The sequence below is a fragment of the Phascolarctos cinereus genome, unplaced genomic scaffold (assembly GCF_003287225.1).
Source record: "Phascolarctos cinereus isolate Bilbo 61053 unplaced genomic scaffold, phaCin_HiC Scaffold_726;HRSCAF=1367, whole genome shotgun sequence".
NCBI lineage: Eukaryota > Metazoa > Chordata > Mammalia > Diprotodontia > Phascolarctidae > Phascolarctos > Phascolarctos cinereus.
Window position 1 is genome coordinate 160,602,431 of NW_027556098.1, and position 24,710 is coordinate 160,627,140.

Sequence of the window (24,710 nt, forward strand, 5' to 3'; positions counted from 1 at the left end):
TTTCTTTGTTAACTTCTATAACTGAATCTACTTTTCTTGGGCTATTTGAAAACTCTTTCAGTGGTGGGAACCCATGATGGGGCAGATTTCCAGTATTCTATAGAATAAGGACACAGAGTAAATTTGCCTGGTTTTCTAAAGGAAGCATCTATGGCACAGAAGACTCCTAGGAAATTTTGGTGTGGCCCAGGTAGTAAAGAACACTTGATAATTGTATCCAGACACCAGTTGGATAGCATTATGCTCTAAGGGAATCCTAGAAGTTTCTACCAGGATAGGTTTCTCATCTGAGAGAAGGGATAATACCTAGTTAACCCCAGGTAGTATATCCCTATGGACAGACCTCCACATTGTTTGGAATGTTCAATATGGACCAGGCTTCTATATTACTTGCCCTTTTGGTTTTTTCTTGCTTGTAGTTTAAGGGGGGCTTTGTATGGTACTTGTTAATGCTACATAAGTAGAAATATTTTGTTAACTTTATGAAGATTTTCCTTGTTTTGAATAAGACCATTTAATATTGACATTTTTTTAAAATTCTTTGCTGAATGACACTTGGATAGCAAGTGAAAGTACATTACTTATAGCTGCCCAAGTATATAAGAGGATTGTTTTGAATTGGGAACAAGGTCTATATCCCAAATGCACCCATGACTATTTGGTGGGGATGGCATATATTTCAAATGTGGGGGGTTGTATCAAGGCTGTGGTGCATGCCCAGATTACATAAGATGAACACACATGGAGATCAATAAGAGAACTTATTACTTGGAGAAGACATTCTGTTTTGGCCTGCATGTGGGTAGAGACTCCTTATTTTTTATTTGCTACATAAATTGAATCTATGAATCTACTTGAAGGAGGCAGAAATACTTTCAGGTTGTATCCAGCATTGAGAGTCTCAGTCACCTACAACTTGGGCATCATGCAATAAGGTTGGTAAGCAAGAGTTATCTTCCCTTCTCCGTAGATCTTGTGACTCCAAGAAATAGATTTGGAATTTTGATCTTATTTTATTTGTCCTTTTCAGTTTTAGGAGCAGGGAGTTGAATGCTGGCCCTGAGTGATGGGAACTCAGGCAATGGGAACTTTGAATCTGATGTTACAGGCTGAATGTTGCAACCAGACCACCACAATGCCAGGAGACATATCCAGCAAAGGGGTGTGGACTTAGCAGATGGTATTAGGGACAATATCTATATATTTGATAAATATTCCTTGTAAAAGTTAATATAACAGGTAAATGGTTAAATGGGACTGGATGGCTTGGACCTATAAAATTAAAAGATTGTAATTTATGGGGAGTAGAGCCACAGTGAATACATATCCTCAGTCCTCTTAAGTCTACTGATGGAGAAAGGAGAAAGTTTAGAAGCAATCAGTAGCTGGGTAGCTCAGATCGCAAGGTTGGAACAGAATCTTATTTCTAATTTCCAACCCACTCTGACATCTTCAAAGGAATTATTGTGGGAAGAATTCTAAACCAAAGGGAAATCAATAGCACTGTCACTCTGAAACAGCAGTGCTTTTCAGTCAGCTAAAAGTAACTGAGTCCAGGAGCCATCTACTGGAATTCCAAAAAGTGCAAGCCCATGGGCATTTTGCTTGGACCCAAACTGAGTCCCATAGCTCAAACTGGATCAGGGACAGTTGGTGGTTAAGGATTCAACTCTATCCTGGATCAGATCACACTGAGAGCACTGAAAGTTTATAATTCCCCAGCCTGAGATAGTGTGATTGCATAATACTCAACATTCCAGAGGAGCATCAGGACCAGAATTCCCTCTAGAAGTACACAGTTCCTGGCCCTAGCATAAAGTCCAGAGTCAGAGAGTGGAGCCAAAATGGCAGAGAACAGTTAATGACTTGCCTAATCTCTTGCCCAAACTGCTCCAAACACCTTTAAATAATGCCATAAAACAATTCCTGGAGCAAGAGAACACACAAAAGGATGGAGAGAAATGATTTTCCAGCCAAATACAACTTAGAAGGTCAGTAAGAAAAGTCTATCAAACTTTGGTGAGAGTGGAGCACAGTGCAGCACAGGCCACACCAGCACAGATCTCCCCTGAACAGATCCAATCCCAGCACATCAGGAGCAGGCATTGAGAGCCACTGAATCAGCATTGGCAGCAGCTATTTACACAGCTTTTAGCCCACAGACTGCACAGGGGTGAACAATTGTTATGACATTATAGACGTCTTTTTGATAGCATTGAGGCTGAATTCTGTTGCTTTGCCCATACTCAGATCCAGGTCACAGTCCTAGCAACATTTCCAGGGTGGGAGGGAGAACTAACACACCAGAGTTTGTGGCCACAGTGGAGTAGGAACCCTCCTCACAGTTTTGGCAGAAAAGAGTGCTTGTGGTTACTCAGAGACTAGAGTACAGGACAGGAGAATAGCAAGTGCACCTGTCCTTAGATCATACCACCTTGGAAGAACTTGTAGGTCCCTAGAAGCATCTCTGAAAACAGATGCACAGAACCTGAAGTTTGGGACAGTGTGCCCTCCACCTTGAAAGCAGAGCCCTGCTTTAACAAAGAGTCAAAAGTCAAGAAGTAGGTGGGAGAATAAGCAAACAACAGAGAAAAAATTCTGACCATAGAAAGTTACTATGATGTCAAGGAAGATCAAAACACACACTCAGAAGAAAACAAAATCAAAGCTCCTACATCTAATGACTCTAGGAAAAATATGAATTAGTGTCAGGCCATGGAAGAGCTCAATAAAGATTGTGAAAATCAAGTAAGAGAGGTAGAGGAAAAATTGGAAAAAGAAATGAGAGTGATACAAGAAAGTCATAAAAAAATTACTAACCACTTGGCAAAGGAGACACAAAAAAGAAATACTGAAGAAAATAATGCCTTAAAAACAGAGTAGACCAAATGGTAAATGAGGAACAAAAAGACAATGAGAAGAGGAATACCTTGAAAAGTAGAATTGGTCAAATGGAAAAGAAAGAACAAAAACTCACTAAAGAAAATAATGCCTTAAAATTTTAAATTTGACAAATACAAGCTAATGATTTCATGAGAAATCAAAAAGCAATAAAACAAAACCAAAAGAATGAAAAAATACAAAACAACACGAATTGTCTCCTTGGAAAAACAATTGACCTGGAAAATAGACCCAGGAGTGATCATTTAAAAATTATTGGACTACCTGAAAGCCATGATCAGAAATAAAAGAACTTAGGCATCATCTTCTAAGCCATTATCAAAGAAAACTGCCGATATTCTAGAAGCAGAGAGTAAAATAGAAATTGGAAGAACCCACAAGTCATCTCCTCAAAAAGAATCCCATGAATATTATAGCCAAATTACAGAGCTCCCAGGTGTAAGAGAAAATACTTCAAGCAAACAAAAAGAAGCAATTCAAATAATATGGAGTCATATTAGGGATTACACAGGATTTAGCAGCTTCTACATTACATGACTGGAGGGCTTAGAATATGATATTCCAGAGGGCAAAGGAGAATCACCTATCAAGCAATTATATCAAGCAAAAGGGAGTATAACCCTTCACGGAAAAAATGGATATTGAATGAAATAGAGGACTTTGAAGCATTTTGGATGAAAAGACCAGAGCTGAATAGAAAATTTGACTTTTAAATGCAAGACTCAAGAGAGGCATAAAAAGTAAAAAAGAAAGGGAAATCACAAGGGAATTACTAATATTAAATTGATTATATTCCTCTATGGGAAGATGATACTTGTAACTCATTAGAACTTTCTCATTATTAGGGTAATTAGAAGGAGTGTATATAGACAGAGGACATAGGTATGAGTTGAATGTGAAGGGATGGTATCTAAAAATAACATTAAGGGGTGAGAAATGAATGTACTGGGAGAAGAGGAAAGAGAGAGGTATAATGGAATCAATTATCTCAGATAAAAGAGGCAAGAAAAAAGCTTTTATAGTGGAGGGAAAAAGAAAGAAGGTGAGAGGAATGAGTGAATCTTACCCTCATCAGAATTGGCTCAAAGAAGGAGTAATATGTACACTCAGTTGGTTATAGAAATCTATTTTACCCTTCGGGAAAGTAGAATGGAAAAGGGGTAAGAAAACAGAATGGAAAGGAGATAGGAGAAGAGGGTGGTGATTAAAGGGAGAGAAGATTGGTGGAAGGGGTAGTCAGAAGCAAAACACTTTTGAGGAGAGACAGGGTGAAAGGAGAGAATAGAATACATGAGGAACAGTATAAGATGGAGGGAAATACAGTTGGCAATAGCAACTGAAAAACATTTTGAAGAAAAGTTCACTGATAACAGCTTATTTCTCAAATATATAGAATTGAGTCAAATTTATAAAAAATAAGAGCCATTCTCCAATTGATAAGCGATCAAAAGATATGAACAGTTTTCAGATGAAGTAATTAAAGCTATCTATAGCCATATAAAAATGGTCTAATTTACTGTTGACTGGAGAAATGCAAATTAAAGCAATTCTGATGTAGGTATTACTCCTTACCTATTATATTGGCCAATAGGACAGAAAAGGAATACGACAAATGTTAGAGGGGATGTAGGAAAAATGAGATATCAATGCACTGTTGCTGGAGTTGTGAACTGATTCAACCATGAGTAAGCAATTTGGAACTATGGCAAAAGGGCTATAAAACCATGCATATCCTCTGACCTAGCAATACCACTACAAGGTCTGTATCACAAAAGAGATAAAAAGGGAAAAGGACCTATATGTACAAAAATATAGCAGCTTTTTTCTATTGACAAGAATAGGAAATTGAGGATATGCCCATCAATTGGGCAATGGCTGGACAAAGTGTGGTATGTCATTCTGATGGAATACTGTTGTTCTATAAGAAATGATGAGCAGGATGTTCTCAGAAAAACTGGAAAAGACTTACATGAGCTGATGCAAAGTGAAATGTACTCTATACAAAGTAATGGCAACAATGTAGGATAATCAGCTGTGAAGGACTGAATTATTCTCATCAATACAATGATCCAAGACAACTCTGAATGACTTATGATGAAAAATGCAGTCTATCCCCAGAGAAAGAACTGAAGGTATCTGAATACAGATTGAAGCATACATTTTTTACTTTATTAATTTGTTTATTTATCTATTTATCTATTTGCTTATTTATTTGCTTATTTTTCATTCATTCTTTTGGGATTTTTTTGTTTATATTATTTATTTATTTATTTATTTATTTATTTATTTATTTGTTTTATTTATTTGTTTTTGACTAGGTAATGGGGTTAAGTGACTTGCCTAGTAAGTGTTGTGTCTGAGGCCAGATTTCAACTTAGGTCCTCCTGACTCCAGGACTCTATGCACTGTGTTACCTAGCTACCCCTACTTTATTTTTCTTGAGGACTTTTTTGGTCGATGTTTTATTTCACAGCATGATTAATATGGAAATGTTTTACATGACTATACATGTATAACCTATATTAAATTGCTTGCTTTCTCATTGAGGGGGTGCTGGAGAGGAAGGAAGGGAGAGAATTTGGAACTCAAAGTTTTTTTTTAAAGAATGGTAAAAATTGTTTTTGCATGCAACTGGGGAAAATAAAATACTAAATAAATTTAAAAAATAAAGTCCAAAGTCAGGAAGTAGGCTGGAAGAGTGAGCCATAAAACCCAAAAAGAATCCAAGAATAAAAAGTTATGGTGACAGGGATGCTCAAGTTACCATTCTAAGACAGAGAATTATCCCAAAATATACAATCAAAGCCAAAAAAATTATTTGTGGACAAATTCAATTACAGTTTCTGAAAGTGAATAAACAAAAGTTAAAAAAGAAGCAATGAAAATTTTTTTTTAAAAAAAAATGAGTGCTACAAAAAAAAAAAAAAAGGAAAATAAATGGGAGCTATGAAAGAGAGAGCTGGAAAAAGAATTAACAACTTGCCACAAGAGGCACAAATCTTTGCCCAAGCAACAAACACCCTGAATATCAGAATAGAAGAAATAGAAGCTAATGGCTCTATGAAATAATAAAACATATTAACAAAGTCAAAATATTAAAACATGGAAGAAATTGTAAAGTATATCATTTTTAAAAATGTATAGAGAAAGCAAATTGAGACAAGATACCTGAAATCTATGGCTGAAATAAATAAGTGCCTACCTCACATCATAGTTCAAGAAACTGTAAAAGAAAACTGCCCAAATCTCCTAGAATCAGAGAATAAGGTGGAAACAGAAAGAACCTACTGGTTATCTCCTGAAATACACTCAAAAATAAAAATTCCCAGAAATGCTATAGCCACAATCCAAAATTTCCGTGTATGTGTGTGTGTATGTGTGTGTGTGTGTGTGTTGCAAGCTCCAAGAAAGAAAGGATTCAAGTATTAAGAAGTGACAGTAATACAAAATAGTTAACAGCTACCATTAAATAGCAGCAGAGAAATTGGAATAAGATGCTCCAGAAGGCAAAAGACATAGGATTAATAAATAAGAATAAATAATTCAGAAAAACTCAGTATAGTACAGGGCAAGAAATGGTCCTTTAATGAAACACATGCTTTTTGAAGCATTTCTGATGAAAAGACCAAAGTTGAACAAAAACTTGGGGAAAAAAGTACAGAAATAAAGAAATATAAAAGGTAAAATTAGCAAAAAAAAAAGGAGGACATAAACGATAAAATATTTACATTATAATATGAGATGTTACATGTATCATATCTGAACCCTATCATTATCAGGGGTCATAGAAGGAGTCTAATTAGAAAGTGGGCCTGAATAATTATTCTGTCATGTTTGGGGAGATCTTTACAAAAGACTGGAAATTTAGTAGAAGGAGAATATGCTGGGGGATGGGGAAGGAAAGGGGAGAAAGTTTAGAGGAAAGTATTTCACATAATTGGAGTGTGCAAGTAGAAGTCTATATAAACAAGAGGGAAGTGATGGGAGGAGTGGGTAACATAAAGCATACTCATCTGAATCAATCAAAGGAGTGAAGAATATAGACACAGTTGAGTTTAGAAATATATTTCATTCCATAGGAGGGAAAGAGGAGAAGGGAGAAGGGAGGAATGGGAGGGATAGATTAAGAGAGGAATTAGTCCTAAGCAAAACAAAATAAAAAAGAATGTACACAAATATTTATAGCATTTATGCATTGGTAAAAAATGGAAATTGAGAGAGTACCTATCTATTGGGGAATAGCTGAACAAGTTACAGTATATAAATGTGATGGACTGCTATTGTTCTATTAGAAATGATCAAGAGGACAGTTTTAGAGAAATGTGGGAAGACTTATATGAACAGATACAAAGTGAAGTGAGCAGAATCGGAAGAAAAAATTATACGATGACAACAATGTTATAAAGACATACAACAAAGACGTACGAACTCTGATCAGCATGATGACCAACCATAATGCTAGAAGACTCATCATCATACATGACACTCATCTGAGAGAAAGGTGAATAACTCAGAGTACAGAATGAGACTTTTGTTTAATATTGTTTTGCTTGACTATACACGTTTGCAACAGGGAGAAAAAGAAATGTTATGAAATAGAAGAACATAAGTAAGGAAATTAACATAAAATTTACCTTAATTGTGTAAGGGGAACATAATGCTGACAGCTCACATTCAAAGACATTTAACAGTACATCCAAGCATATAAATAACATATGGATAAATAAAAAATAATACTGTGATTTCAGGCTTCACCCAACTAGAGTATAGAAATTCTGAAGCAAACAAGTTAAATGCTTGCCAAATAAATGACCGTGGGTGAAGTTTTTTCACTTGCTGCTCTTAATAGTAACAACATGGGGTTGTGTCTCCTATGTGATATAAACTAGTACATTTTACTTTTTTCTGCTACATTGTTCCAATATCCCTGGGGACCTAAAAGAGGGGAGAGGATTTAAGAAGCCCCAGCCAAATATGTTCCAATTTGCTTGAAAAAGAACTTGGATTCCGAGGTACTGATGAGTTCTAAGTTTGTGATCTCAGGAAGGTAGTATAAAAGAAAAAATAATGAAAGAAAAACTCATAGGTCAGGCCAATAAATGCTTATTTCAACCATTTCTCTGATGCATGGCTTGCCAATTTCTTGATTTAAAATCTATTGCTACTGTCCAATTATACTTTTCTGGGACTTTATGAGAATTGAGGAATTGACAAATAAGATAGAAATGATTAAAGATGAAAAAAGTAGTTTAAAAAATTATACTAAAGCAAACTCAAATATGTGTGTAGGCTCCTAAATTTTCTTCATACCTCAATTTGTCCCTTTTCTAATTCATTCTTTTTGTACTACTACCAAGCAACCTTCCTATTTCATTGCTAAATGGTTATCACTCTGCTCAAAAACCTTCAGCAGCTGACTTGGCAGGGGTGCTTATGGGAAGCCCCTGTTACAAGGAAAGCTGAAGCAAGTGGATCCCTTGAGCTTAGGAGTTCTGTGCTACATGAGAGTTAAAGTTGATAATGAGGGCCCACTAAGTCTAGTACCAATATGATGAGTTTCTGAGAGTGGAATCACTGTGCTGCCTAAGTAGGAAAATCAAAACAACAACAAAAAAACAACCAAAAAACATCATGTTGGAAACCGAGCAGGTCAAAGCTTCCAAGGCAACAAGAAGTGGAATGTCACCTCTAAATCACTGCTGTAAGTCCAGTTCTACTGAGTGAGACCATGTCACTGCTATACTGCTAAAATCCAGTCACAAAAGTAAAATTAACAAAAGCAGAAACACTACATTAGCTTCCCATTGTCTACCCAATAAGGTATTGACTTCTGACTGTGCCATTGAAAGCTCTCCACAATCAATCTTTGTTCTCTTTTTCTCTTCATATACACTATTTTGGGCAAACTGGATTATTCTCCTTTTCCCCGTGATATTTTTCTCATTGATCTCCACACCAGACAGCATCATTTCCTATGTATGGAATGGACCTCTGGCTTCTGAAATTTCTAGCCCATGTTGCAGAACAATAGCTGGTAATTCTGGTAACTAAAGTCAGATGGAGCAGGAAGTAATATGCAGTCTACTCCAGTCAGTTGGTGATATTCCAGAGTCCAGTCCATTTCACTAGATCAGCCAGTGACTCCCTTCACTCCAAGCCCCTGGAAGGAGAAAGAAACATCAAGTATATGTGGGGTGCAGTAGTGGAGAAAGTCAAGCCATGGGAAAGAGGTAAGATGACAACAAGACCCTTTGGGATTATAGTTGGTGAATATTCAAGGCAGTCTATCTTAAGTGTAAGGTACCATATTGTCAAACTAGAAAACAATGAGGTAGTTATAGCAGTCAGAGGACTATCACAGAGAGCAATCAAGACTCCAGATGTAAGTACTCTGGAGACAATCAATGGTAGCCTATCTTGCTATGGCTTTCACTGACGCATTTCTCTTATATCGTCCATAAAGCTTTCCCTTATTTATTCCAGTAAAAGTGATTTCTTTCCCTCTCCTTTTTAATTTCTTATAGCCTTTTCCATATACCTCTTTTTTGTACTTATCTTGTCACATAGTTATATATTTATTTGTTCTTTTACTTGTATGTTGAAACTGGGACCCATTTTGTTTCTCATCTTTGAAGCTATCTTCAACTCCTATTACTGTGGATAAATAGAGTACGTATTAAAAATTAATTAATTTATTTAATTGAATTGTGTTGCTGACCATACAATAGTTAATCTAATTGTCCAAGTCATTGTTTGGAGATTGAGTTTTCATAAAATCATTGAAGGAAGCTCTCAATGTCTTCATAGGAAGATGAAAGAATTCAAATCATTGTGTTATTGAAGGAGCAGAAATTCTTTACTGTCCTTTTACAGCTATGTAGAGCTTATTGTTATAAACTCCTGAGCCAGAAGTAAAGAATCAGAATGATTAATCTATGTTTCACTTATTTCCTGGTTTGGTTCGTATAACCTACATATTAAAAGTAAAAACATAATTGCAAGTGTGTTGATTTAGTGCTTACGAGATAGCTTTAATCAGATTATTTCTCACATCATCTGTATGATCTGAACATAGATATTTGCTATACTTCACTTACACAAGTATCTAGACCAAGCAGTCTCTATCTGGGCAGGCTGAGTGCATCTTAGAATTCAGAGGACCTGAGTTCAAATCCAGCCTAAGATATCTTCTAGCTGTGTTACCCCAGGCAATTCACTTAACTCTGTTTGCCTCACTTGCTCATCTGTAAAAATATCTGGGGAAGGAACTGGCAAACCACTCCAGTATACTTGCCAAGAAACCCCTGATAGGATCATGAAGAGTGAGCCATGACTGAAACATGATTAAGCAGCCAAGTCTCCATCTAAATCTAGGTTTACATATAGGTCTCTACAGCATCTATATTTACGTCTTTACATCCATAGCTATTGAATATATTCTCCAGTGCCAGTTGTTCCAGTTAGGTCCATCCTTGTTAAGGTACTAAGTACTCAGTACTTAGTATAAGATTTGATGTTAGGTAGAAACTAAACATTCATAGGTCATTGAATAGCTAACAAAAATACATTTACTTAGCCCTAACAGAGGAAGAATATAAAAAAAGAATACAGAAGATTTTTGCTTTTGTATTCATGCCACTCTACTCCCATTTCCATACTGCTTATGTTTGGGAATCTTTATGCCTTTTGTTGACCAGAAAAACGGTGGGAATGGTAGAGACCTAGGTCTAAGTCATGTTGTGGGTTGGCGGAGAAGGAGGAAACACAGGTAGACAGTGATCCTATCATAACCCATAGGCACTTCCCATTATTTAACAGTGTATCTGTCCTATTGGTAACCGGAATATTTTTCATGGCTTTGCCAGCACAGCAGTTACTGAACCACAGTTATAGCTGTGGTGAATGGGGTTCTGATTCACCTCGGACAGTGACGCAGTACCCAACAATTGTGGACAGTGTTCCCTATCTCAGACCAGCCCTTCACACTTGAATCAGTGAATCTTTCTTAGATTTCAGCATTTTCAAAATATCACATAGAGAAAAGAAGTGATTTCAATTCAGGCATTTTCACTTCCTTTATATCCCTTTTCTATTTCCACCCTGACAAATTCCTTCCCATCCCCTTTCCTGCTTTAAGCTGTCATATGCTGTGGCTGACACTGATAGATTTGTCTAGTATGAGCTGATTGATTTTAATAATGTATAAATGGGTCTCTTTCTATAATCATATTATGCCCAGTGAATGGTGGCCTTGATCTTCGTAATGAAAGGCACTTTTAAATTTATTATTAATGTTTTTTATTATATCTTTGGGTCTTTGAATGCTTTTTCATACACAGATTAATAGCTCTCATGAATCATCTTCTTCTTAGTTTATAATACTGCAAACATACTTTGTACTAAGCAAATTACTTTTAAAATGGCAAAGTTTAATGCATGTGTTTGAGATGTACTTAGGTACTTTTTAAATGGGAAAAATAATAACACTATATTAATGTATCACTTTCATCCAGAATCCCTATGAACACTTTATTGAATTTTCTTAAGCTGACACTAAAGTGTGTGTGTGTGTGTGTGTGTGTGTGTGTGTGTGTGTGTGTGTGTATGTGTGTGTGTATAAATGTTAGGAGATACAATTTGGGGACTTTAATATATTAAGTATTTAATGGACTCTATCGGGCTCTTTAGGCTTAGAAGGGTGACTTTAGGCTGAACTAAAGTGTCACTGATGTTCAAAGGAACAATCATAACAATTAGGTCCCCTTTTCACTTCACAAAATAGAGAATTAGATGGGGGTATGATGCACATGCTTTGAAAAATTTTCTTGTCTTCTCTTCATGATTCCTTAGCAAATTCTTATCTGATAGGGTTATTGATGGTGCCCCAGTTCTTTCTCAGTTTGGAAATCCTCTTTTGTCCTCAGATTGCTGTCTCTTATGAAACAGCTCATCTTCATTTCCCCTTCCTGAACTTTTTCGTGGTTATTTAGTTTGTGCTTTGATGTGTCTGAGGGGTTTACTTTTCCCCTTCCCAATCCTAAGGCTGGCTGGAACTTTTCTTCCTAGTTCCTATCTCCTAAAGAAAAAAAGTGGAGAATGAAGTCACCAAAAGTAGATGCGGCCTGAGGAAAGTGCCTGAGATGAGCCTTCCATCACTTCTAGGCTATAGACTGTACATTAAAAATTTTTTAGTTTGAGCAGTTTCACAGGCCTGACAAATGTTGATGAAACTTTTGTTGAATAATCAGAATACAAGTTCTCTCTGTAAAATATGGTTCGGAAACATATTTTGGTATTTGAAAAAAGAGAACAGAGTAGTAGGAGAGAGAATATGGAGTGATGCTTTATAGTGAAAGAGATACACCTCTTCTAGGAAGGAAAACTCTGGGAAAAGGAACAGAGGTTTTACAATATAAGGACCAGACAAAAGGCTGTAGTTAAGCATAGCTTTCCCTCAACACCTTAAAACAGCTAGAAAAGTACCAAATAAAGGATCTAGCAGCTAAAGGACGGGAAAGGAAGGAAATCCTCCCAAGAAAATCCCCATAGAAAAATCATTAGAGAGACTGAGGAAATGAGCAAACAAAGAAAAGCTCCTAATACAATGAAGAAATAATGTAGGATAAAGGAATGTCAAGAGAAAGCTCTAGGAGAAGAAAATAATTCTTCAATAACTACATCTAAAATCCCAGAAAGGGAATGAATTGCTGTATGCTGGAAAAGAATGCTGAGAAGGGTTGGAAAGCAGAAACAACCATTAAAGTATTTCATAAAAAGTGAAATTTAAACTCAATGAAAAATTTGAATGTAAAATTGATGATTTATAATAGAGATTTGAAAAAAAAACTTAGCAAAGGAATGGACACCCTGATGAAACAGATTTGAGTAATAAACTCAGAAGTGAAATGATAAATATTAGATAAAAGTTTTAAAATACTATAACACTAGAAAAACACATAGTCTCTAGAATTCTAGTAGAGGCAGTCATGATTTAATGAGATTAACAGCAACAGTACAGTTTTTACTTTCACACTGCTGTTATGATATAAATTGTACTCCTGGTTCTATTCACTCTGCATCAATATATACACATAATGATTTCTTTAAAAAATACTATGACTCTATATTCATATACCATGATTTGGTCATGCATTACCCAATTGATGGGCTCTAGAGTATATATGGTAGAAAATACTACTGTCCTCCTTACAGAGAGAAAATAAACTAAATCTGCAAAATATAATACTGATTTTTAGAAATGGATGATTTAGGATTTTGTTTTGTTTCATTATGTAAATTTGTTACATAGGGTTTGGTTTTTTATCATAAAGATTTTTTTTTTCTTTTTGAGTGTTGGGGAGGTAGGAGAGACAAAAATGCTGGTTAATTGACAGGAATATAATTTAATTAAAATACATAACTTCATCTTCTTTAGAAAAGAAACATTGAGTGCAGCATTATCAAAGAAAAAATTGTGGTTCCATATATTGAGATTTCCTGACATCAAACTCAATGGGAAGAACATTCTTAGAGCAATGGACACCATTGCATTAGGGATAAGAATACAGACTGAGACTGTGATTCACTACTTTGGAGAAGTCCTAGCAGAGAAAATTCCCTCAACCAATGCAGGTGGACAACTTCACTGCAATTTATATTCTTATAGTTAGAGCTCTAAGAAGTTAAGTGGCTTTTCTTGGATCATATAAGCAATATGTATCAGTCAGAACTTTAACCCAGGTCTTACTGGCTTTGAGGCCAGCTCTCTATGTACTATGCCATATGCCAGTTTTAACGTACAGTTTAGGAACAGTAAAATGGAGACCAACAGATTTAGAAAGTGTCCAAACAAAACTTCATACAAAATTAGTAAACATAAAGCCAAATTCTCCAAGTCAGCTATAAAAATATTAATGCTTTGCCAAAAAGAGGAAGATGACTGATCAGTGTTCACAGATTACTTGCTACATAGGTTAAATTTACAGAAATGCTTCCTAAACAAATAGATGCCACTTCCTATAGCAATAGTAAAGACTAAGAGTAATTATCAGTCACTGGATCTATACCACTTTTTTAATGTATACATCCTATGAAACAGCAAAGACTCAAGAATAGAACCACTAGGGCTTTCCCAGGGAGATGTTTATAAGAATTCAGCCAACATTTCTTTTACAAAGAAATTGCCAACTGGTGGCCATGTCACATAAAATTATTTACAAAAGGTGTGGACTTGTGATAGCAAAACAATCAGGTCATTGTTATGGCAACGCATAGAAAGATCATTCTTAAGGACCTCTGACTTGTAGATTGATGCTGATTTTGCAAGGATATTGTAGAACCTGTGCACATATTACTACAGATTATATAAATTCAGCACATACAGAATACCCAGATAGGTTGATCAAATAGCCAGAATTATAAACTGAAAGCTCACTATTCTTCATAAACTGACATAAGCTAGCACAAACATTATAGATCCCTGTGCTACAAATAGGAACACGAATATTCTTTGAGAATTCAACCAATAAATTCAATTAGAATTGCAGCAGTATCATGGACAGAAATGTTATTCAGAATCAATTAGATGTAACACTGGTATATAAAAGTTTAAGAACAATATTTTATATAAATGTCACCATAATAAGAACTCAAAAATCTCCAAATTACATGAAATAAAAAAGGAAAGTATAGAGACCTAGAAGAGAGAATTAAAACAGTTTGGAGATAAGGTAAAATATATGTCATTCATATCATCCTGTCTATGACTGGAATTGTCCCAGAGATACTTTTAATTCATTTAAAGAACATAAGCTTATAATCCAAAGATTTATTTAATAACTAAAATCAATTATTTTAACCACTTGCACGTGAATTTGTCTAACATAAAATACCAATTGTAGGATAACAGCTAGTCCTAGAACCATTTCTATATTAATTCCATTAAACATAAAAATGAAAAGACTGAAATTATAATGATGAGCCTAAAACACAAAGCATGATAATATATGATAATTTGCCTCCCATTTAAAAAGGATGAAACCAAATATCTGAATACCATATTTCACAACATTATATATATCTACCTTTTTTTCACAAAATCCTTTAAAAGCTTCCTCTACCCACTGACTCCATTTCCTTAGCAGTTACTTATTCCTCAAGTCTTTATAGTCTGGATTTTGAAAGCAATATTTTGCTGAAACTACCCTTTCCAATTTGATGTGTTCTTTTAATTGATAGATCCAATTACATTTTCTCAGGACTATTCCTTCTTAAATTTTCTATGACTTTAGAAATTGCTGTTTCCTCTTATATAGTCCTATTCTCCTTCCCCAGTGTTTCTGATTTTGTTCTCTCTCATCCTCCTTTTAATATCTCTAATGACTTCTTAATCTTCTTTTCTTGGTCATTAATTTTTTTCTGTGCCCTCTTCCAAGTCCACGGGAAGTTCTACTAACTTTGGCTTTATTGTATTTTAAGAAATTAGTTTTAATCAATGTTATATACTCAGAGTGACAATTGGCCAATTTTTTTGTGTGTGTGTTTTATTTTATTTTAGATTTTATTATATAAATTAATTAATTTTTATTTTTTAACATTTACTTCCACAAGATTTTGAGTTCCAAATTTTCATCCCATCTTGCCCCTCCCCCCCAAAAATGGCATGCATTCTGAATATCCCTTCCCCTAGTCTGCCCTCTATTCTATCTCTCCCCCTCCCTTCTCTTATCCCCTTCCCCTTCTATTTTCCTGTAGGGCAGGACAGACTTCTGTACCCCATTACCTGTATGTCTTATTCCCACTTGCATGTGAAAACACTTTTTTAAAACGTGTTTTTAAAACTTTGGGTTCCAAATTTTCTCCCTTCCTCCCTCCTCACCCATCCTCCTTGAAAAGGCAAGCAACTCAATATAGGTTATACACGTGCAGTTATGTAAAACACTTCCATAGTAGACATGTTGTGAAAAATTAACTCTCTTTCCCTTAATCCTAGCCTGTCCCCCATTTATTCTATTCTTTCTTGTGAGCCTGTCCCTCCTCAGAAGTATTTGCTTCTGATTATCCCCTTTCCCAATCTGCCCTCCTCTCTATCATCCCCTTGCTCTCTTGACGTCCCCCCCCATTTTCCTGTAGAGTAAGACAGATTTCTATACCAAACTGAATGTGTATGTTATTCCCTCCTTAAGCCAAATCCTATGAGAATAAGATTCACTCATTCCCTCTCACCTTCCCCCATTTCCCCTCCACTGTAAGAGCCTTTTCTTTCTTGTTTTTTTTTGGGGGGGAGGTAATTTATCCCCCTCTACCTCTCCCTTTCTTCTTCTAGTATAATCCTCTCTCATCCCTTAATTTTATTCTCCACATATCATCCCTTAATCTTCAACTCACCCTGTGCTATCTGTCTATCTATCTATCTATCTATCTATCTATCTATCTATCTATCTATCTATCTATCTATCTATCTATCTATCTACCTATCTATCTATCTATCTATCTACCTATCTATCTATCTACATATAAATTTTTCCCCCCAACTACCCTAATACTGACAAAGGTCTCATGAGTTATAAATATCATCTTTCCATGCAGGAATGTAAACAGCTCAACCTTAATAGGTCTGTTATGATTTCTCTTTCCTGTTTACCTTTTCATGTTTCACTTAAGTCGTGTATTTGAAAGTCAAATTTTCTATTCAGCTCTGGTCTTTTCATCAAGAATGCTTGAAAGTCCTCTATTTCACTGAATGACCATTTTTTCCCCTGAAGGATTATACTCAGTTTTGCTGGGTAGGTGATTCTTGGTTGTAATCCTATCTCCTTTGCCCTCTGGAATATTATATTCCATGCCCTGTGGTCCTTTAATGTAGAAGCTGCTAAATCTTGTGTTATCCTGATTGTGTTTCCACATACTTGAATTGTTTCTTTCTGGCAGCTTGTAATATTTTCTCCTTGACCTGGGAACTCTGGAATTTGGCTACAATATTCCTAGGAGTTTTCCTTGGGGGATCTCTTTCAGGAGATGATTCCTTGATTCTTTCAATTTCTATTTTGCCCTCTGGTTCTAAAATATCAGGGCAGTTTTCCTTGATAATTTCTTGAAAGATGATGTCTAGGCTCTTTTTTTGATCATGGCTTTCAGATAGTCCAATAATTTTTAAATTCTCTCTCCTGGATCTATTTTCCAGGTCAGTTGTTTTTCCAATGAGATATTTCACATTGTCTTCAATTTTTCATTCTTTTGGATTTGTTTTACAGTGTCTTGATTTCTCATAAAGTCACTAGCTTCCAATTGCTCTATTCTAATTTTTAAGGAAGTATTTTCTTCAGTAATCTTTTGGACTTCCTTTTCCATTTGGCCAATTTTTCTTTTTAGGGCATTCTTCTCCTCATTGGCTTTTTGGACCTCTTTTGCCATTTGGGTTAGGCTATTTTTTTAAGGTGTTATTTTCTTCAGTATTTTTTTGGGTCTCCTTTAGCAAGCTGTTGACTTGTTTTTCATGATTTTCTTGCATCACTCTCATTTCTCTTCCCAGTTTTTCCTCTACTTCTCTTACTTGCTTCTCAAAATCCCTTTTGAGCTCTTCCAAGGCCTGGGACTGATTCATATTTTTCTTGGAGGCTTTGGATGTAGGAGCTTTGACTTTGTTGTCTTCTTCTGGTTGTATATTTTGATCTTCTTTGTCACCAAAGTAAGATAATATAGTCTGACTCTTTTTGCGCTGCTTGCTCATGATCCCAACCAATTACTTGAGTTTTAAACTCTTTGTTAAGGTACAAATCTGCTTCCAATGTGGAGAATGTACTGTCTCAAGCTTTGGGGGTTTGTACAGCTCTTTTCAGAGATACTTGTAGGGACCTGTAAATTTTCAGTTCTTGCAAGGTGGTATGATAAGGGGCGAGGTGTTTGCTCCTTTCCTGTCCTGTGCTCTGCTCTATTAGTGAACAAAAGCACTCCTTTCTGTCCTGGAACTGTGAGGAGGGTTTTCTCTTCACAGCCACTACAAGCTCCACCATGCCAGTGCTCCTCCTCACCCCAGTACTGCCTTCCAGAACTGTGACCCAGAGCCAAGCATGAGCAAAGCAAGAAATCCCTTCCTCAGCACTGGTAAAGCGATCCCTGCAGTCCCCCTTTGCTCGGCCACTGGATTCCCCCTCAGTCTGTGGGCCAGAAGCTCAGGACGCAACCACAGTCTCAGTGCCACGCTCTGGTCTCTGGAACTGGCTTTGAAACCTAGCTTCTCCCTCACCACAGAAACAGACTTTTCCCACTGACCTTCTAAGTTGTGTTTGGCATTTGTGGGTGGGTAGTCTGGAATCTTCCACTGCTGCCTGCAGTGATTCAGTCCTCTGAGGCCTGCTCCAGGCTCTCTGTGGCCTGTGTGCCCATGCTGCACTGAGCTACTCTCCCTGCCCGGCACCATACCTTTCTGATCAATCATCCAGGTTGTCTTGGGTTGGAAATTTGCTTCACTCTGTCTTTTTGTGGGTTCTGCTGTTTTAGAATTTGTTTAGAACCATTTTTATAGGTATTTGGAGGGGTTTGGGGGACAGCTCCACAAGTCACTGCTTTCACTCCGCCATCTTGGCTCCGTACCTCAATCATTATTAATGTTCAATTTCCCATTAGTCCCTCAACTATTTCGCTCTATTTCATCACTCTTGGTGATCTCACTAGTCTCCATTGATTTAATTTTCATTTCTATGCAGATGACACCTAAATCTGTATCAGCATACCTGTCCTATATTCTGAGTTATAGTTCTGTTTAAAAACTGCCTGTTGGACATCTTCACCTGGATGACCCATAGGCACCTCAAGCACAAAGTATCCAAAGTGGAACTCACTAACATTCCCCCCCTCCCAAAAAAAAAGCTTTATGTCATGCAAACTTCACTCTGCTAAGAATAATGCTATCCTTCCAGTCACACAAGTGTACAACTTTAGTTATTCTTGACTCTTCCCTCTCCATCATTACTCACTCAGATATCAATTATTTAACAAGTCTTGTTCATTCTATTTCCACAACATAACTCATATGATCACCTACTCATATGACCACCACCCAGGTTCAGGCTCTCATCACATCTCCTAGATTATTGCAAGAGCATCTTTATTGAGCTCCTTTGTTTCCAATTTTTTCAATCTAAAATTCTTCTTTTATGCAGTTGCCAATATAGTCTTCCTAAAGAATAGTTATGATGGTGTCACTCCTCTGCTCAAAAAATCTTCAGTTGTTCTCTCCCTATTGCCTCAAAGATAAAATATAAACTATTATTATTATTATTATTATTATATATATTTTTGCTTTTAAGGCCTATGTTTTACATCACTTTCTTTAAAGTAGTTTATAAGCCAAATAAGTGGCCTCTGAATGTGGTATTTGATCTCTTGTCTTTGTGTCTTTGCACAGTCTGTCCCACATGTTGTAAGTTCACTCCTATCTCACATATGACTCTTAAAAGCTTTAAGGTGTTTTTTTTCCCCTAAAAACTTGGCTCCAGTGTCATTTCCTATAAGAAGCTTCCTTAAAAGTACTCTCTCCCTTTTCAACTAATCTTGTATTAGTTAACTAGTTTATAGCTTGAAATTCCATTGATAATACAGCTGTTTTTGTCTTTTTCTTTCTTACCCCAGTACCCCATACACACATACACATATGTATATATGTATGTACCACACATATATGTATGATGAATGTATGAATGTATGTATGTGTATATATGTATATACATATATACATGTTTTTATATATACGTGTGTGTGTGTGTGTGTGTGTGTGTGTGTGTATATACATTGCTTAATAAAGGTTGGTTGAATTGGAGTATATCAGATTGAATCACATCTTGTTTCATAATCCATGATGGCTGAAAAAAAATTCTATTGGCCAAATTTCTGACAAATATGAGACTTTTTCTACTAAGCTAGGCCATGCTACAGAAAGCAAACAGAATGATTTGCTAAGAGAGTACTCAAAGCCTTTCCACCTTTGTAGACTGTGCTGTAACTTTACTTCAATGGTACAGACTTTGAGAAATTAGGACTACCCTCATGTGGCTATGAGTCATCAGAGTAGAATATTTGCATTTAGGGCACTAACTTTGAGAAAGCCATCAATTAGATTGTTGTGGCAGAGGGTTTTGTGCAGCTTAATGAAACTATGGGCTATGCTGTACAGAGTAACCCAAGATGGACAGATCACAGCAAAGACTTCTGACAACAGGTGATCCACTGGAGAAGGAAATGGTAAACCACTTCAGTATCTTTGCCAGGAAAAGCCAATTGACAGAATTAAAATGGTAAAAGACATGACAACAGAAGAAGAGTCCTTCAAGTCAGAAAGGGTGCAATATGTTGTTGTATAGAACAATGGAGAAGCAGTGCAGAGGACAACTAGAATAGATTCAGTACTAATGAAGTGGCTAAAGCAAAGCCAAAAGGAAGCTCAGCTGTGGATTATGGCTGGTGATGAAAGATGGTTTGATGTTGTAAATAACAATGTTACAATTAGAGGAACTAGTGACCAAATTGTCAATATTTACTATACTATGGAAAAAGCAAGGGAATTCCAGAAAACAGAACAAAAAAACCTTTTCTCTGCCTCATTGACTGCATTAAAGTCTTTGACTATGTGGATCACAACAAAATGTGACAAGTCTTCAAATAGATGGGAGTACCAGATCATCTTCCTTGTCTTCTGAGGAATTTGTTTGCAGGTCAAGAAACAACAGTTAGAATTGAACATAGAATGACTGATTGGTTTAAGAGTGGGGAAAAGAATATGACAAGGCTGTATATTGTCACCTTATTTATTTAAATTATATGCAAAGTACACAATGGAAAACGCTAGTCAGGATGAATCAAAAGCTGGAATTAAGGTTCCTGGGAGAAATAGAAAAAATCTCAGATATGCAAATGATAGCACTCTGATGACAGAAAGTGAAGAAGAATTAAGAAGCCTCTTGATGAGAGTAAAAGAAAAGAGTGCAAAAGCTGGCTTGAAATTTAACATAAAAGAACCCGTAAGATCTTCGCACCTGGTCCCATTACTTTCTGGCAAATAGAAGGAGAAGAAAAAGAAGCTATGTCAGCTTTTGTAGTCTTGCACTCAAATATCACCATACATAATAACTATAGCCATGAAATTAAAAGATGGTTGATACATAGAAGGAATTCTATGGAAAATCCAGATAGCATACTAAAAAGCAGAGACATCACCTTGTCAACAAAGGTCTGTATAGTCAAAGCCATGGTTTTTCCAGGGGTAATGAATGGCTGTTAGAGTTGGATTATAAGGAGAGCTGAGCACTACAGAATCGATGCTTTTGAATTGTGTTGCTGGAGAAGATTTTGAGAGTATGCAAGGGCAGTAAGGACATCAAATCAGCCATTACTTATATAAATTAATTTAAACTTTTCACTGGAAGATCAAATACTGAAGCTGAATCTTAAATACTTTGACCATGTAATGAGAAGAGGGGTTTGGAAAAGACCCTGATGTTGGGCCTTGTAACAGCAGTTCTTGGAGGGAAGAAATGGATTATGAGGGCCCTGATTTCTGAGATTCTATGATCATATTGCACTTGATGACTTATGATCATAGAATTTAGGAGCAGATGGTGCCTTAGAGCTCAACTAGATTGGTCTAATCATTTTATAGATAAGGAAATTGAAGCTCAAAGCAGTTAAGTAATTGGCCCATAATCTAGTCATCAGGTAGTAAAGGGCAAAGGGAGGTTTCAAACCAAGATCATTTGATTTCAAATCCAGTGCTTTCCATTACACCAGACTACCTTCTTATATGGCTTCTTCCATCTCTGTGGCTTTCTGATTCTATTTTTTCCACTAATAGACTAAAATAGAAGGAATTGACTAATGCTAGCTAAGTAGTTTAGAGTAGGCCAGTCAAATCTGGTTGAATGCAGGGGCATGGAGGCATAACATTAGTTTTGTTTTTCTGGTTTGCTATATTAATTAATAATGTAATTACTTTACGCTTTTTTGTTATTTTGTTTGCTATTCAAGCACACACTCTTTAGTTCTTTAATTTTTGCAACCTGGGATAACAAAGTATCATTTTAGAAACCCCACAGAACAAATCAAAAATGGAAAAATGCTGGTTCTTAGGAAACTAGAAAAGATATAAGAAATAAGGAGTTGCAGTTGGTTGTATGGCAACATTAATGACTTCTAGTATTTGAGATTTAGGTTTAAGTCTCATCCATAGTAAGGCATGTGAAGTTGTATAATGCTTTTTCCTCACTATGCGGTAGGATGATATATTTTTTTCCTTCTTTCTGTTTTTGGTTTATTTTGTTTTAATATCTCCAAGTGGTATCTATTAAATCTCTGATGCTGTTTTCTTACAATATCTCATTTGAGCTCTATACCAGGTTTACTTGGTTCAGTTATGAGATTTTATATGATCAGAGCTAAAGGAATATTTTAGACAAAGAAGTAATATCAACAAAAATCTACTGTGGGGTAGAACAAATATACTTCAGAAATAGCTTTAGCCCTTTGGAGGAGTGGGCAACAAAAATAGTATAGCATCTAAAGAATATCTTCTCATTTATAAATTCACACAATAATCTAAATGTTGAGAGAGAGAGAGAGAGAGAGAGAGAGAGAGAGAGAGAGAGAGAGAGAGAGAGAGAGAGATTTGCATATAGAACCTGCAATTTTTTGGGTGTATGGAACTCCCAAAAAGGAAACACCCTTTACTGGTGTAGTTTGGTATCAGCTCTGAAATTTTAAAACATAAAGTATTGTCTAAGGTCGTAAAACATTAAGGCACCTGGCTAGGATAGTAAAGCAAGCATGCGTTTTGGGAAGGCCTTGAATCCATGCTTTTGTGATTTTGAGATTGGCTCTTAATTTACTTATCCATCAAAGAACATTTTCACACACACACACACACATACACACACACACACACACACAGATGTAGATATGTTTTTAACTCTCTATCCCTTGTGTTAATTAACTGTTACAGTGCATGTGCATATATATATATATATATATATATATATATATATATATATATATCACACAGAGACACATAACACAGGCACACATTGAAGCAGTTGGGTGCCAAGGTGGAGAGAGAGTTGGACTTGAATTCAGGAAAACCTAAATTCTGATCCTGCCTTAGACATTTTTGTGAGATATTTGAATGTGAGCAAGTAACTTAACTTCTCAGTTTCCTCACTGTAAAATGGAGGCAACTTACCTTATGGGGTAAATATCTAGAGGGCAGAACAATAAAGTCTTCCCAAAGTCTTCATTTATAGAGGGCTCAAAATAATTGTGATAACTCTTCATCTTCCATCAGTGACTGCTTGGTTTCACCTCCATGAACATTAGGCTTCCAAGTTTAGTACCTCTTGATTGTCCCTTCCACCCTACCTATTTTCAGTTTCCTTTTATATATTTATATATTGTCTTCTTCTGTTAGATTCTAAGTTTCTTGAGGGCAGGGACTGCCTATTTTTTTTTCCTATTTATGCCGCTGGTACTTAGCACAATGCCTAGCACATAGTACTCCCTTAATAAATTTAATTTAATTTATTATCAGAATCAAATGAAATAGAACATGATAAGCGCTCTGCCAATCTTAAATGCTATATAAATACTAGCTTTTATTATTTCAATGTCACTTAAGTTTTCTTTACCTTCAGATTCACAAGAACTAGATGGGGTTTAAGGTCACTTTGAGGTTAAAATTTATGCCCTTATAGCTAAGAGAACCTCCACGTAATGATCTGAATGTTTGTAATATATTTTAAATAACTGAAGGAGATATGATAAATTCCAATTATCTACATTGTGTATTATCTGCCTAATCCCTGAGCTACTTTCCTCTTTCTCACCTAGCACATTTGCAACTTTAAGAAGAATTCAGACCCCAGTCTCTTGACTCAGAATCCAGAAATCTTTTCACTGCACTATAAAGCCTATGGCCTTTTTAACAAATCCTTGCATTCTTTGAGAGGATCATAAAAATAAATAATTTGTTTCTAATTTCTTCGCATTAAAGATAGCTATTCCAGAATTTCCATAGTTAGGATTTTAATGTTTCCCAAAACATATCTGTAGGGCTGGTAAAGTATGTGTTTTGCCCATGTAGATTCCGTATATCTACATGGGTTTTATAAATGAGGCTCTCAAGGATGTTTCAAAACATATCCAGGGAATCTCACCCATATTCTCCAAGAGGGACTAATTTCTGCCTAGTGAGATGGTGGAAAAGAGGCAATAAGGCAGGCAATTCTGTTCTCCTATCTATCTGCCTCTCCTAAATATTGTTCATCAAGGGAAAATGATTTTTAAGTTCAAGCTGCTTCTTTGTCACTAACCATTAAAAGGGAAGGAGTGTGGCTTATATCTGAAGATTATTTCCATCCCCCAAGTTGCTAGTTACCCAAAAGGCTATCACAAGTAGCAAATAGCAACTAACCCGTTTACCAAGCAGACAGCAAACAGAAAACAGATAGGTTATGTAAATAAAAGATTAAAAAAATGTAATAGAGAATATATACAGGTAATTAGCTCTCTTATTTAGGAAGACATCTCAACTCAACTGGAAGTCCCTTATTTTATCCAAAAGGGAAATTCCCTGAAGTATCTTGGGAGGTAAACTGGAAATCAGGGACATGTTGGGGGTTGGACAACTTTCCTCTACACATTTAGTTTCCAAAGTCTGTACTCTTCTGTACTCTTTCTTCTCAACTTTCTCTACAAAGAGGGCCTTAAATCATGTGTGTCCTTTGTTTAAACAGGAAGCAAGAAAACACCTCTTTTTTTCCCCCAAGCTC